The sequence below is a fragment of the Spodoptera frugiperda genome, chromosome 25, assembly GCF_023101765.2.
Source record: "Spodoptera frugiperda isolate SF20-4 chromosome 25, AGI-APGP_CSIRO_Sfru_2.0, whole genome shotgun sequence".
Lineage (NCBI taxonomy): Eukaryota > Metazoa > Arthropoda > Insecta > Lepidoptera > Noctuidae > Spodoptera > Spodoptera frugiperda.
In genome coordinates this window covers 17,736,874-17,754,582 of record NC_064236.1, presented here as the reverse complement: position 1 = coordinate 17,754,582, position 17,709 = coordinate 17,736,874, and the positions used below count along the sequence as shown (strand labels likewise).

Below are 17,709 nucleotides of genomic sequence, written 5' to 3'. Positions count from 1 at the left end.
AATTTAAAACCATGTATCGCAATCTAGTTTGTCTTAATGATTTCTCCAAAAAAGACCGCGACACCATATTTCTATCTTTTATATTTTAACTTTTATACGTCTTTTATTGTTTTAAAAATAATATATTTTCGGTTTGCTTACTTTGGTTTATTATTTTTTTAAGCAACAAAATATAAATTATTATCAAAATAAATTATTTCAGTATCACAAGGACATCGTACAGATAAGATTTGCCATTTACAGTATGTCAATAGGTCATACAGTTTCGGAGATAATGTAAAATTACTTACAAGCAAAATGCCGCTAGCACAATTAACACGTTTTGAGCGGACGTTTTATCTATTCACCCATAGACGGCGTTCTGCAAATACGTCATTTGATCTGACTCGCGGTGATAAGATTTTCCATGGACTGATGACCCTCTCGACTTATTATGCCCACGTTGACGTTAGTTGGTGTTAAAAATAAGCCGGCAAACGTTCAGACAGATCAGCTGAAAGTAAGTAATCGCCGCCGCCCATGGACACTTGAAACACTATTGGCGTTACAAATGCGTTATAGGTCTTTAGGGGGTTAGGAATTTAAAGGTTGTATAGGAATTGGGAAGGGTTGTAATTGGGCCTCCGGTAATCTCATTCACACAACGCAAGCGTTGTTTCACGTCGGTTTTTGTGAGGCCGTTGTATCACTCCGGTCGAGACGGCCCGACAACGACATTAAATATATAATATTAAGGTACTGTATAAAATGAGTGATAGCGAGATTCCGGTAAAACCGTCCACTTGCGCAGCGACGTGAATGTGACACGTTGGACAAAGCCGGTGCGCGTTTCTACTGACCACGGTGACAGCGAGACACGGACGGTGAAAATTAAAGTTCCTCCTTTTTCACCTGAGGATCCAGAACTGTAGTTCGCATTGTTGGAAGGCCAGGCTTGAAGCTTGCCTGTTAGTATGGTGTCATCAGTAGTGTATTGGATGAGGATATTTTTATTAAATAGATTAACAAGTTGCTGTAGTTTTGGTGAGTATCTAAGCTTGGGTATTTTTGGTCGAGGTGCCGGGTTCATCCCGGACAATAAGTTAAGAGCTGTTTTGAATTTATCATGTAGTTGTTGTGTATACGTGTCAGTTAGTACATTTTGCTTGAATTTTGATATCATTTTCTATTGTTATACATACTTAAGTTCTCAGTTTGTGTGGATGTATGTGTGGTTGTTTAGGGGGCTTATTATTATTTTATTATTGTAACAATTCTTCAAGGGCAAAGGAACTCGAGAACAGATTCTCAACATTCGCCAGCTGATAGAGAAATCATACGAGTTCAATACGCCTCTCATACTGTGTTTCATCGACTACAGCAAGGCTTTCGACTGCGTTGTTTGGTCGGACCTCTGGAGAGTGTTGAAGGAGATGGGCGTACCGGTGCACTTGGTGGCTCTTATTGAGACACTGTATCAGAAAAACCAGGGAATGGTAAGGATTGACAAATCAACATCGGAACCTTTCAGCTTCGGCAAGGATGTCAGGCAGGGCTGCATTCTCTCTCCCATGTTATTTAATGCATATGGGGAGTATATCATCAGACGAACTTGTGAGGATTGGAATGGAGGAGTAACTATAGGTGGAACGAAAATCTCCAATCTTCGATATGCGGATGACACTACTCTTCTAGCCAGCAGTGAAGCTGAAATGGACGACATTCTGGACAGAATAAAGCGAATCAGTCGTGAAATGGGGCTCAGAATCAACCATAGCAAAACCAAACTCATGGTGGTTGACCGGGGTGTGGCGACACATTGACAAGTAACAAGTGACAGATGACAGAAGTCGCACATAGACTATCGACGAGCAAATCAACGGATGACGTCACAAATATCCTGCATCGCACATAACAAGCTGCATTTTTCGGGTGCCAAACTGTAACTGGTAAACTGGAGACAGTGGACGATTTCATCTACCTTGGAGCTAACATTAGCAACACTGGTTCTTGTGAAACGCAAATCAGAAGACGCATAGCTATGGCTAAGACTGGGATGTCCCCGCTGCAGGGAATATGGAGAGATCGCAATATTTCCCGCAAAACGAAAATGCGACTTGTGAAGACCTTGATATTCTCCATATTCAGTTATGGGGTAGAAACATGGACACTGAAGAAAGCTGACCGCAACCGCATCGATGCCTTTGAAATGTGGTGTTGGAGACGAATGCTACAGATCCCATGGACGGCCTTCCGCACAAATGCGTCTATCCTACAAGAACTCAAAGTAAAGACCCGACTCTCATCTATTTGCCTTCGAAGAGTACTTGAGTTCTTCGGTCACATCGCAAGGAAAGAAGGGAACAACCTCGAGCAACTTATGGTCACCGGTAAGGTTGACGGCAGGAGACCAAGAGGACGTAGCCCAACTAGGTGTGGGAGAGCCTTGCTTCGGCACGAATGGGCCGGCTCGACCGGAGTAATACCACGGCCTCACAGAAAACCGACGTGAAACAACGCTTGCGTTGTGTTTCGTTGTGTGAGTGAGGTTACCGGAGGCCAAATTCCCCCTTCCCAATCTTCCCCATCCCCGATTCCCGAACAACAACCCTTAAATTCCTAACTCCCAAAAAGCCGGTAACGCACTTGTAAAGCCTCTGGTGTTTCAAGTGCCCATGGGCGGCGGCGATTGCTTACCATCAGGTAATACGTCTGCTCGATTACCGGCATGTCTCATAAAAAAAGGTGGACTGACCACTTACACGTTGCCCTCCATTCGGCCAAGGAGAGAAATTGTTCGATTATTTATTGGAGGTAGTGATTACTTTAGTTAAAATAAAAAAAATATTATTTTGGAGGGAAAAACAAAAGTATAATCAACTGCAATAAAAAAGTAAAAGTAACAGAGTAAAGTTGCCAACATAAAATATAAATAAAATAATTGCCAGTGTAATGAAAAAGGTTGCGTTCACTATTCAACAGAAATAAGTGGCGTGCAACTGTTCGGAGCAAGATCATCCCTCAAATAGGGAATCACGACCCTCAGTAATGAGGATAACGACGCGAGGAGGAGGATTGTAACAATAAAGGTTTATTTATAGACTGAATAGGAACATCCAGGTTACATTGAATTCACCAATTCTGTTAGGTAGACAATGATTGAATAATCAGACAATGATTGAATAATCATTGTCTAGTTGTCTACCTAACAGAATTAATCGGTTTAGTTGGTATATTAAACCGATTAATTAAAACTGAAATAATACCAGCGTGGTCTATTCGTGCGTAAATATAGATTGACTGGCGACTAATTGGATTGTTGCGCAATATTCACCAGTGAGTGTTCCGAAACAGATGTATTTTTACTACGTTCCTGTGAATGCGTTTGGCTACCACCGTTCATTATTAATAATATTTCCATATATTTATTTAAAACATTCTAAAATGATATTTTTAAACTTACTTATAAAAATAAAAAACAAAATAACATTTAAAAATATAAAAATAGGAGCCGACTAGTAGCGGGAGCATGGTCCAAGCTACCGGTGGTTAGGGCTCCAGAGACAGGAACCTCCTCAGAATACGTGCCGTTTCAAGGAGAACTGCCTTCTGCATTAGGCCCTTAATCCATCCACTCAACGCCAGCCTCCTAAGATGGATGTCGAGGCTTTTAGGGATCAACCCATTGGCCGACACGACTATCGGCACAATAATAGCCGAATCCACATTCCACATATCGACAACCTCGTGAGCCAAGTCAAGATATTTTATTTGTTTATCTTTCTCAGCTTTCACGAGGTTCTCGTCATGGGGGATGGTGACATCGATTATCATCGTGCGGCGCGCTTGTCGGTATATCACCACTATATCAGGTTTATTGGCTACAATAGTCCTATCAGTGATGATAGACCGATCCCAGTATAACGTGATATGGCCGTTTTCAAGAACTGGGTTGGGCACATACTTGTGGTATGGAACCTCAAACTCAACAAGTCGATAGTGCAAAGCAGGTTGCTGGTTGATAATCTTGGCTACCTGATTATGTCTATGCAAATACTCACTATTAGCCAAACGACCACAACCAGAAATTATATGTATTATGAATTCACCAGGACTATGACATGCCCGACATATTATGTCAGTCCCATCCTTAATAATATATTTCCGGTAGTTATTCGTAAGGATAACTTCGTCCATAATTGCACAGACAAATCCTTCAGTTTCACCAAAGAGATTACTGAATCCTAGCCAAGATACGGACTCCAGAAAATCTACATTGGGTCCATGAAGGGCCCGGAAGAAGCGTCCGTGGAGCTCCTTGCTATGCCATACCTCCTTGCGGTCGTCGACGCTCAGTACCACAGGTTTGCGCCAGTTCTCTTTTGCTAAGGATAGTGGAGTGAATCCATTGTCCACTTCTGCTACTTCTCGATGCATACCCTCGTTTACTTTCAGGAAATATAATACTATAATATAATAATATTTTATTATTATTATAATAATGAAGAACATACATACATATCGTCACGCCGATAATCCCCGAAGGGGTGCACATTATGGCACGTAATGCCACTGTGTACACCCACTTTTCACAATTTATGTTGTAAGTCCCATGTAATAGGTTGTGAGCCTATTGCCATATACCGGGCACATTCTAGACTCCGTGCTACTACTGAGAAATTTTCGAAAAACCGAAATGGCCCAGTAAGAATAATGAAGAAATTATTCATTATTCTCATTATTCATTGTTAGCTTAGCACTGGTGGAAACGAGTTCAACTAAGATATTATGTTTTTTTTTTATATGAGAAAAACTAGCAGTGCTCACGACTTCATTTGCATAGAACAATGTCTTGTCGCAGAATTTAGTTTTTTGATTTATTATTTTCTAAGGAATATTCTATGGCTGTAATTTGTTAGCATTGCAATGCCAAGTTCAAAATGTCATCAGAATCGATTCAGTACCTAAGTTATAATATTTATTGTGAAATCAATTCATTTTATATACGGCCGATCTCAATAACCTACTGAAAGTTAAACTCGGGTAGCTACCAGAGATTAACTCTCACATCTTATCTATCTGTAACTGCCGTCTCAATAAGAAAATTCGCATAACGCTAACTACAGTTATAGATAGATAGTGCGGGCTATCTTCGGTTACTGCCTCCCTCCGCAGCGTTTCGTTTTTGCCGAGCGGTTGCGGTAGTCGTTGCAAAGATCCGGTAATTGGGACTCGAGGTGGCGCTCCACAAGTCATGGCCGCAGGAACGCGCCACCTCCGGGTGGATCCCAAATAACGGCGGAAGGGGTTACCATCGGCGTCGAGACGACGATGAAATACCTATAAGACTATTTTTTTTAATCTTCTTTATTTAAGGGATTTTTGAACACAATAAGCGACGATGTCAATCCTATCGTACTTTAATAAATATGGACCTATCCTAAAATTATTTAACAAATTAATTACAAACAACAGTGCTCTAAATACTAATTACGGCACTTAATTACTATTTTAATAAAAAAAAATATATAAATGCTGCTAAATCTACATCGGTTTAGCCAAAATGCCATGAAACACTCCAACATCCATTGCAAATGACTTCATCCATTTCAGAAGTGCATTTCTTTTATCCGTGTATCGGACACATTCCATCAACACATGTTGTATATTATTATCCTCTTTCTTATCACAAACCTCACAGTTAGGAGAATTTGATTGTTTATTGGAACATGTCCTGACCGCATCCGGTGTGCCACAACAACTTGATAACGGCTTAGTTGCGCCTCGGCAAACCAAATTATATGAGGAGGCTCACATTGTATACTTCTATACCAGATTCCTTTCAATTTCAATCTTTCATTAGACAATCCCTCAACTTTTCTCGCCTTACTGTGTTTCGTTCCCACTGTCTTGGTTGAGCTTTCTTTCGTTGCATTAGGTTAGGTTGACGGATAATCAAACTCTATCCAAAAGATTATCAAGAACCAACATAAAAAAATCTTGATTACCTGTATTATTTTCACATTCTTTAGGAATTTTCACGTTACAGTCAGAACCACTATCATTTTGAATATTTTCTTCTAAATCCAGCACGTAAGTAGGGTCTTTATCTGAAAAGTAGCTGCCAAATAGGTCTTCTTTCGCTCTTGATGCGTCTGATGCACATCTATAAATTATCTGACTTCTAGATGCAATCACCTCAGGAGATTGATCTGCGTCAGAAATTTAAATCATAAATATACTAGCTATCTATAGTAATGATAACACAGAACTCAATTGTAGTAGATATACTAGGTTCCACCCGCGGCTTCGACCACGTAGTACGATAGCCTATGTGTTATGCCAAACCAAACTATACCCCTGTTCCAAATTTTATCCCGATTCCTCCAGCCGCTACAAAGTCACAAACTTTCTGATTTATAATATTAGTAAGATAACATAAATACAGATAATCGTATCAGCAAAATGACGCTCTCTGCAGGCCACAAATATCATCATTGGCACCAAATGAACGCCCTGTTTTGCGCTGGCCACACACTACTTGAATAGAGTAAGATGGTGAACAAGTGCGAGTCGGACTCGCCCATGAAGGATTCCGTTCCGCTGCAATTAGATGACATAATATGAAAGTTATAAAGTAACTTGGTTTTACATAATGTTTGTATGAACGACAAAGATATATTTGCGTTTTTCGAAAATGTATTATTTCTTAAAAACTAATAGTGACATCTCGTTCAAACCAATTTTCCCATGAAAGTTTCCATTGTACAAACAAAACAATGTACAGCATATATTTTTTTTAGTTTTCTCACTTTCTTATTTTAAAAGTTTTCCACTTTGGGAGCGTCTGTCTTTCAAACAAATGATTTTTACGAAAAAATTTTTTAGGCACCTTAATTAATGTCTTTTTAGAGCCCTCTGCACAGACATCATGGATAGGTTAGCTGGAAAAAAAATCAGTTCTATGTAGGTATGGAATTAATTAACTGATTTTTTTTTTATTTATTAATTTTTATTCAAAATTCAAATAGCGGTTACCAGAATACATTAACCTACAAAGTTTCAACTATTTACGCTCAACAGTTTCGGAAATAATGGCTGTGACATACGGACGGACGGACAGACAAACATGACGAATCTATAAGGGTTCCGTTTTTTGCCATTTGCCTACGGAACCCTAAAAATTATACCTGTATTCATGAAATTATCCTCCAGACTATCCTTCATTTTTAACAGTATTTGTGTGAGGTTCAGACCCGATGAATTATTTGAAATCGGTTGGTGACATCAAAAATAAGTAAGTCATTTATGGGATTCTGCGTCAAATGTTACAATAGAGTTCGAATGGAAATACAGAATCTGAATGAATCAAAATTTTAACTATGTATTAAAAAAAACGTTATGTAGACAAGCATACTACAAAGTAAATGATTATATAGAAGATAAAAATGCTTGGAGGCAAGCTGGTCCGGCTCCACAGGATAACGAAAAAAACTTTGAATTTGACTTTGAAAGGCTCAGTCTATATCTTAAATTAATAAGTTTAAACAACACAAAATGTGAAACACTTAGAGCACCTAGGTAATGTATTATGATCATTGACAGGTACCTTGAGTTTTGTTTAAATTACTAGCTGGAACAAGATACTTCAAATCAGCATTTTTTCAAATTCGAACTCGAACTGTTATCTAAAAACAAAACAAATCGTTATTATTGTGTAAGTACTGTTTATTATGTAAATATGTACGTCAATAAAAATTCGCGGTTAGAATTTTTATTTTAAAATTCAATAATTGTCTAAATGCTTTAAGTTTACCAGTGATGATTCAAATATAGCGTTTGATTTTTTTGATGATTTTTGTCTATTTTAAGGTGCTCCCACACAGCAGTTGTATAACGTTAGAGACTGATTTAACATGTGTGTTTAAACAAATTATAACAGTAATTGTAGAGTATGTTACACGCTATTGCAAATGTTATATTGTTACACATTGTTGTATAACGTTATATAACTGCTGTGTGGGAGCACCTATATAAATTATTGTTTCCTAAAAAGTATGCCAAAATTAATGCGAAAGCCATCTCGAAATATATATGATTTCAATATTTTATTTGTGTGAGATCCATTTGTAGGTTACCATCCATTCCAAACATTTTAATATATTATCTGATGTGCTATTGTGTGGAAACTCATTGGGCCCATTCATTCTATTGGGAAATTAATTCTATCGGGTAATATGAGCAAATTATGACATTTTAATTAACGCGCCATGCAATTTCTTTAAATTAAGTGATTTAATTAAGAATATTTTTAGTAAACGTGCTAACTAGTCCTCTATACGACTTACAGCACAGAATAATAAGTAAACTTACAGTTAAAAATACAACCATATTACAACATCAAAACGACTAATTATTCTGTGCACATACTTGTTGTTGGTTGTTGTTGAAACCCTTTTTGTAGTATTAAAAACAACATTTCACCTACTTTTCCAGGAATTGAAGACTGTTTATTTTTTTTATTTTTGTGTCTACTTTACTGACATGTGTCATGATCACTAGTGATACCATAGTGGTAGGTACCTAATTAAAATGGTGATTTATTTATAGGTGGCCTCAGATCTAATAAAAAAATAATTTGTAATATAATGGACATCGATAAGTTTTTAATCAAATCTGATTTCATCACACTTGCACGTTGGTGTTTGAGATGCCCTGGATATCTGCTCACTTTATACGTTCAGAGTGCCATGCACGAATAACTATCGCATTCGTAATGTAAACGTATCGAGACATTGTTCATTGTTTTGGTTGCGGATTTATGATAACAGAGGAAAATATTAAACATAATTTCAATTATCAGTCAGTCAGTAATTATCAATTATCAGTCAGAGGAAAATATTAAACATAATTTCAATTATGATTTTCTCTGGCGCCCGTACGCTGCAACTTTTTTGTCATATTTTTACGATCATTATCCGGAGGATGAATGTGAATATTGTAACTAGAACAGATTATTTTCAAACTCAAACTCAAAATATTTATTTGCACGTTAAGGTAGGTATTACAGGTCTTAATTTAAATTTAAAGTACATCTACAGACTGCTTCGTTGGTCGAGTGGTCGCAAGTGCGACTGCCGAACAAGAGGTCTCGGGTTCGATTCCCGGGTCGGGCAAAGTATTACTGGGCTTTTTTCGGATTTTCGAAAATTTCTCGGTAGTAGCACGGAGTCTGGAATTGTGTCCAGAATATGGCAATAGGCTCACCCCCTATTACATGGGACTTTAACACAAAAATGGTGAAAAGTGGGTGTACATTGTATAACGGCATTACGTGCCGTAATGTGCACCTCTGCCTACCCCTTCGGGGATAAAAGGCGTGAAGTTGTGTGTGTGTAAAGTACATCTTAACTGCCTTTTTCAGGCGTTGCAAATTTGAGGGCTAACTTATCCTAGATTACATTTACTTAACCTAGGACTTAATACAAACTTAAAAGTAGTGTTAATTTCTTATGTGTATATTTTGTAGTATATTATGTAGTGAGCAAGTATATATATATATAGTAGTATGTAAATCTTATAATATGTTATGTGGGTTAGTGAAAAATAGGTGGGTAGTATTTATTTATAATTATAGGTTAAAGCGGTTATGTATGGGTATCAGAACAACTGATCATCTATACCTACATATATATGTATATACATATTTCAAAGAAGAGTGTTCGTGAATTTCTATATAATTGAGATCGCCTCATTCTAAGCGCGGGCCACGCGCAGACTGCGGATGGGCCCACTCGGTGACAATTAACTCGCTGCTTGCTCGTGGACCGCGCGCTGCCCGCGAATTTATTTATTTATTTAGAAAACCAACGGCGATACATATAATACATTACAAAGAAACATTTACAGTTTAGTAAGGCTAATAATAGGTTTCCCTGCTTAACTATTTAGTATTTATCATGCGAACGGACTTTAAACAATATTTATAATAATAATTTATAAGGTTTTAAATTGGAAGTGATAGTTAAATTGTTGTGAAAAGGATATTAAATTATTAATTTAATTATATCATAAATTAAACATAGTATTTATTTTATGGTGAATGGAACGTTGTTGCTTGCTAGTCGTTGTTATTAACAATAATCTTTTTAACACGGGCTTTAAAACTAGGTTTTGTGCAGTTAAATACATCAACTTGAGAGAAATCATTGTTGTAAGTTCGTGCAATTCGAGTAAGTACACATTATTTTAAAAAAAAAAACTTTGCCCCACATTAGGATTTTCTCCTGTGTCGTGGGTGCGTTTACAAACATACAAGTTCACATACACATCACGCCCAGACCCGGAACAACAATCTGTGGATCACACAAACAGTTGTTCCGTGTGGGAATCGAACCCGCGACACGTTGCACGGCAGCCAGTTGCCCAGCCACCGCGCCAACCGTGCAGTCACTAGCAATTACAGCAATTACTAGCATAGTTAGTCGCATGCCTAGATACATGCAACATTGGCGTATGGTGAGTGCGTCGCAGGGGAGCGTTAAATTTGATCTGCGATAACAAATCCGGACAATCCAACCTACCATTCGGTATGTCGTAAAGTACACACATGTCCAACATTTTACATCGTTCCTCAAGTGTCAACAATCCATGTGTCCTACAGCTATTTTCGTATGATATTGGAGGTTTACGGAGGCGGTAATTAAGGTGATTTATAATTTTTTTTGAACCCGTTCTATTTAGTTTTTATATAATGATATATTGAGGGGACCATATGGGACATGCGTATTCCAGAACGCTGCGAACATAAGCAAAATACACAGATTTAAGGCCTTCAATGTTTTTAAATGCCTTGCAAGATCTCAGAACAAATTCTAAACTTTTGTAGGCTTTGCTAGTAATAAGGTCTATGTGATTTCAAACATGACTCCTATTTGATAGGAAATTACTTGCTATTTTAAAACGAATGATATTTGTGCCATTATTAGTATTTATAAATGATAACTGATGTATTGCCAACTGATTAAAACTAAAACTACTAAAATCCAACCAGTATTTTTTTATTTATTGATGTTTTTGTAATCAATTCGGGTTTTTTTTTACCAAAACCAAAAATGTTGAATATCTCAGAAACTAGCCACTTTCCGCCCAAGGCCCTCAGGGCTAATTTTGTAGGAAATTAGTTGTATTATCACCTCCCGAGAGGAATACGTCGAATTCAAAGTCACCCTGTATGCTGTAGATTTCATTTGAAACTTTCAAAGAATATTGGTTTGAACGAGATATCATTATTACTTTTTCAGAAATAATACTAATAGAACTCGTCCATGAAGCGGTCTCCGATTGGGATGCCAACTTGGTCAAGTTCAACGCTACCAAAACCCAGGCGTGTCTATTAGAGGAAACGCCCGGGTGTCATCTACACTAAACTTCGGCTCTTATATAGAGTCGAAGGCGCATCTGGCTGGTAGGAAGCCTTGAACACAGGCGCAAGGTCGCAAGCCTTTCCGTTTTTTACCGGATACATTTCGGAGAGTGTGCGGGGAAATTGCACAACTTGATTCCCCCTAGTCCTTGTCATCATCGAACCACAAGACAATCGGCGAGGCGTCACCGCTTCATGGTAGATATCCCACCCACTCGCACGAAGCGCTTCGCTTCAAGCTTCCTTGTGCGAACTGCTAGGGAGTGGAACTCCTTGCCGGAGTCTGTGTTTCCTGATGGGTACAACCTGGGTGTCTTCAAGGCCCGAGTGAATAGGTTGCTTATGGGCAGACGTGCTCCACCGTAGGCCGCATCATCACTTACCATCAGGTGAGATAGCGGCCAAACGTCGACCCATTAAATGTAAAAAAAAGGGTATCCCCTGGTGGGTGAAACGGTAATTCATACCGAAACAACTGCTGAGACTGTACCAAGCGCAGGTTCGGTCATGTATGGAGTACTGTTCTCACCTTTGGGACGGCTCGGCTAAATGCCAGATCAATGCGCTAGAACACATCGAAAAGCATGCTAGGGTCTTTTTTTTAAGACTGATTGATCTTAGAAGTATGTGGTTTATATCTTTTCTTCATTTTGCTATGAAAAGTCCTTATAAAAAAATATTTTTGCGTTATTTAGTTTTACCCGTAACTTCCATTATTCATTAATATTGTGAGATAATACTTAAAGCCTAGCGAAAACTTTAGCTGAATGCAAGATAAAACACTTTAGTTTTCATGGTCTGATTTGACCGGGCCTGATAAAACATTTAACTAAGATGTGTTAGTATGCTGTACAGAATATAAAACATTTTTCTAGCTCATTTTATGCAGCTTTTTGTTCGTTAAAACATGTTTTACCTGGACACGGTGAGTATGGTTAACTGACTTAAGTCAATTTTACCTAACCAAGATTATGGCCCGCGTTGTATTCACTCCAAAATCTTGGACACGAAGAAACCTAGATTATTTTCTATTATTACATTTCATAGTAAACGTTATTCGTAATAACTATTTTGATTTTCAATGAAAACGTTCCAGTAATAAATTAGTTATGAATTTTTATGCAAAATTACAAACTTCAAATCGCTCTACTGAACAATTCATATAATGGCGGTTAATACATTTTGCCTTTCCAGCGTCGATATTATTATACTTCAAAATATTATAATAACAGAGCATAAATTATAAACTATCATAATTACGTTCGTGCCTAAGATGTCATCGTCCCAACAGGAGCGAAAAGCATCATAATTGCCGAATTATAAACGACTACAGAATCTGTACGCTCGGGTCTAAAAATTTCCTCCTGGCCTTGAAAGGACTCCATAGCCGACCATTCAAAGTGGAGGTTCTGGTCTTCCAGTCTTCAGAGATTATCCGTTCGATCATCAGCGTCGGAAAATTCATTATTTTCGCTCCCGCTCTCAACCTCTCGTTCATCATCTTTTTCGGCTCTGTCAGCAACTTGCATTCTCATCTGACATCTCCTTAATACATTTAGCTGAGTCCGTTTTCACCGTTTCTGCAACATATCATATATCTCTGGATAACCACCCTGAGTTTACCCATGACACAAGAACACATCCCTTATTTTAGTTTGTAGTTTGTAGTTGTTTTTAAAACCCATGCTTCTGATTGCTAATAATGTGTAGATCACCTCCATCACCGCCCTGGTAATAAGCCTCTTAGTCTCCGAAGTGGTATTGTAATAACTAGCTAGTCTATACAGGGTGTCCCGTAAGCCGACGTCCAAATGGCACCAGATAATTGGCAAGGTTCCGACTACTATCAGAAAAATATAAAAAAAATTGAAGTCCTACAGTTTTTAAATTGCAGTGACTTATGTGTTATCCACGAAATACAAATCTTTATTTTTCGTTTGTATTTTTGCTTACGTTATCCTGAATAGTGCTTCAGAAATATGCAATGATAAATTTTGAGCCAACTGCTTTATTTTGGAAAAGGATGTTTTTAGACGACTTAAGTACTGTAGATATTTCTTTTTAATTTAATTTTAGTGAGTGTTTGAAATAAAAATGTATTGCAGTTTAGCAATGTATTGCGTTAGCAAACGGAATTACTATGGAAAATATTTTTTATGCCGAATTTAAGAAATAATGTGCAAAGTATTATAGTAAAGCCACCAAAGAGTACGCGCTACCACAGAGTACGCAGACACTTTTCGAAGGTTTATTTATTCTCAAAATCGCAACACCTCTGATCTATATCAGTGGCATCGGTTATGTTAAGGTGAAGGACGACAAATTGCATCACTAAACTATTTATTACGAATTTTATAGCTAAAATGAGATATTTAAGGTGTTTGATCTTAATGTTCAACATTTTGAACCATGATTTTGTGATTAATTTGCATCCATTGACTGTTATTTTACTAGAAATTTGTATTTTTAAGTTTGATGCTTATAAGAGGTTATGTCGCCATTATGCATGCTTTCTAAAATAAAACGGTTCATGCCCAATAATGCGTATTAGCTAAGAGTACGCACCTAAAGAGTACGCATGCGTGCTCTTAGCTTGTATGAAGCTAAACAGTATGCTTGTGTTTAGAGTTTTTTATTTTACAGGGCGAACAAGGTGGGAAAATATAAAAGAAAACCTGACAGAATATTAGTTTATACTGAGGAAATCTTAAAAGAAAAAATAGCAAGAGGTCTGTTTTGGAATCATTCAATATTCCGGAAGCAACATTAAAAAAAAGACTAAAAGCCGACACTGTTCCCGAGTCCCTCGGAAGATTGATAGATCGCCTTCACTCGTCAGGGTTGATGTCTTAACTTCGCTCTCTTGCGTACTCTTAGCTTGTATGGAGGGTTGTCACTGTGTACTCTTTGCAACCGAGCACCCTAAGAATGCGCAGGACGAGTATTATGTTTGAGACTATTTCAAATTATTTGAGACCGGTTACCTTAGATTAAAGTTTAAAATTGTATTCTTCAAAGACCAAAGCTTAAAATTAATAATAAGTACAAAGTGTAATTTTTAAGTTGATTTTTTAATAAATAAAAGTTTATAAAATGCGCCCTCTTTGGTGGCTCTACCCTATACCATTTTAGAATCCTTATTAAATGCGCCAACTTTGTTGGGATTTGCCACTACTAGCGCAATATTTATCAGTCACTTAAAGTATGTTAAACATTTTATCTTGAGTACTTGGGTCGTCTAAAAATGAAATCCTTTCCAAAATAAAGCAGTTGGTTCGTGAATGTATCATTGCATATTATTACTGAAAAACTATTCAACGTAAACAAAAATACAGACGAAAAAATAAAGATTTGTAACAACAAGAGTCAAAAGACTGGCACGGGGTGTACTTTTTCGGGGATAACACATAACTGTCATTTAAAAATTGTAGGACTAAGATTTTTTTTTTATATTTTTGTGATAACAGTTGGAACTTTGCCAATCATCTGGTGCCATTTGCACGTTGACGGACGGGACATCCTGTATAATATAGACAGTGATAACGGAGATATCTAGGTTAATTCCTATTAGGTACCTTGAACAGACGACCTAGACTAGAGTGAGCATTTATTTGATACATAAGTATTTTGAAAAGTGGATTTGAAAGCCGATAAAACAGTAATTAAATAAAATGAAATATATCGTTTTTCTTTTTAAAATACGTTGCCTTACACTAGGTTTTTCTCCTGTGTCGTCGATGGGATTACATACAATTTCATGCACATGACACCCAGACCTGAAACAACAAATTGTGGATCACAACAAAATGTTGCTCCGTGCGGGAATGACACTCGCTATACGTTGCACAGTTTATTCAACGCGCCTTAAAATATCTCTTATGGATCGTCTAGTCAAGGAACATACGTTATCACATATCGCTGGTCAGTACCTCTACCATGAGTTGACGTAGTTATGACATCTCACTCTACTACAGTAGTAAATGTGACAACGCAACTACAATAGATGGCTTCAATGTTCGTACCATGAGATGTTTTGATGTTAACTACCCTCGCTATAGTTGAATCTATATCGTTCGTAGTATCGTTCATTATGTATCTAACTTTAAGCACCGTAGTTCTAACTCTTTTTATTCACATCACTTAGAAAGAGAGAAAATACTGTTTATGTTTCAAATCTAAACAGTGATATTAACCAACAAAAAAATATAATACATCGGTTACACATAATTTGGTATATTGTGAGCATTTTTAATTTATTAGTATTGCTTTGACATTGATTGTCAGCCGGACATTTTTGTAATATGTGTTTCTGTGACAAACCGGGAGTGCGAAAACATATTATTTGTTAAATTATTTAAAAAAAGGCCTAAGAGAAGTGCAACTCAATTTGAGACGATGGTAGATTTTTTGGAAAGGTAAGTTTTCCATTAGATAATAATATTTCATTCATTTATTTACTTAGTTTAATTATCAAAGAAGTTAGTTTTTTTGCGCCAGGGAATGCTTGAGCCTTTTTTGCCAAAGGAACGTTGTGATATGACCCTTTGCTTCCTCTTAGATGAGGAATATAGAAGACTGTAGTGGTTAAGTTGATTAATAGGTATTTCTTGTATAATGTTGTGTACAAAATATGATTTTGTTTATACAGAAATGGACACCTAAGCAAAACCTAAGTCCGCTACATGGGTGAGAGTAGGCGTCAGCGCAGTCTGAAGCAGCCTTCAAGGACTGCTACATGGTGGGACCTGTCGTAAATATAGCAGTAAGTGCGGTGAATCCGCGAGGGCAACCATCCCTAGAGAAGCTTGTGAGTTCAAATAAAGATATACAAAACGTAACATAATTATATGGCACAAGTAGGAATTACTAAGCGTACGCCCTGCATGTCTAGCCCTTTTGTTGTTTTTAAAGAATATCGGCTATAATAATTATGTAACTATTTTTTGTAAATACTAGCAAGTCATCCTACGAAATTAGTAATACTTGTGACTTTATTAATTTTCAGCATTCCAGTGGAATACCTACACAGCCTGACAACATGAAATGTGGTGATGTAACTTCAGCAACAAGCTCGATGGCAAGACTTATTGCAGCAACTTCTGTTAAATAAATAAATAAACATATTTTTTCAATGTGTCTACTTTATTATTATTAATTAATCCCACTAATTACACCTAGACCCCTATTTAGACCCTTTGCCCGGCAGTGGCACTTGCAAACACTCGCCAACAAGCAATCTAAAACAAGTATACAATCATATTACATAGTAATATAATTGTCGAATTGGTTTCCAAGGATTCCACGCATTTTTTTCAGTTAGGTACTTTGAAATTTCCTTTGTTCCTGTCGGCCATCTTCTAATCCAGCAGTTTCTAACATATGGTATGCAAAATATGTACTACCAAACATAGTTAAATCAAAAATATTAGTTATTGAAAAATATAAATAGATGCTTTCACGTACGTCAAAGTTGGTGAGTGCCGCAACTACGGTAGTAATAGTTTGTCGCTATAGCAACGGCTAAACTTGTAACTCATGGTACCAATATTGTTTGAAAAGAATGAACGATCATGGCTAAAACTACAGTCATTGTAGTATAGTAAACTATGACATTGATGACAGTGATAGTTAGAGCAACTCATACTACCAATTTTGGTACTTAAACTATCCGCTAGAGGCGCTGTTCCAGTTTGCATACATTTTTTCAACTATAGTGTCTGCGGAAACTTTACTAGGCAAACTCATGGTAGAGGTACTGGTGTGTCCCAACTTTTCTATTCCTTTTTACTTCATACCTATTGAGTCGTCGGAGGTCAGTAAGATAATCCTGTCCATTAAATCCAAAGCGTCCTGTCCATTAATCACAATTTTGGATCACGTCCTGCCAGCGATACCCCACATTATAAACTTCCCTCCCTCTTCCTTCCCTCTATTCCGGAACTTTGGCATAATGCCTTTGTACGTCCTCTCCCGAAAGTCCCAGCTCCCACTATACCCTCTCATTTCCGGCCTATTTCAATACTCCCTTTCTAAGTACATTTACTGCAATGGACTCATCAGCCCTCTCCAATCTGGATTCAGGCCAGGACACAGTACTGTTTCTGCCCTCCTCAAAGTGACTGGCGATATTAGAGCTGGCCTTGAGGACACTAAGGCCACGGTTCTGGTTTTGGTAGATTTTAATCTATTCTCTGAACAAGTCGTTTGTTATGTTATGTTCAACCGTACAGAATTCATGGTAATTTTTCACTAGAAAATAGGTGTAATATGCGTAAAGTTGTCTGATATTTAGTAGGTTTGTTTTT

At 37.3% G+C, this 17,709-nt stretch overlaps 1 long non-coding RNA gene across 1 annotated transcript; it reads left to right on the top strand.

Annotated features, from left to right (window-relative positions):
- The first annotated feature begins 15,328 nt into the window (after positions 1 to 15,328).
- LOC118265424 (uncharacterized) lies at positions 15,329 to 17,160 on the top strand. The gene is made up of 3 exons (XR_004782745.2): positions 15,329 to 15,819; positions 16,053 to 16,211; positions 16,410 to 17,160. It is a non-coding gene; the product is annotated as an uncharacterized LOC118265424 (long non-coding RNA).
- Positions 17,161 to 17,709: the final 549 nt, after the last annotated feature.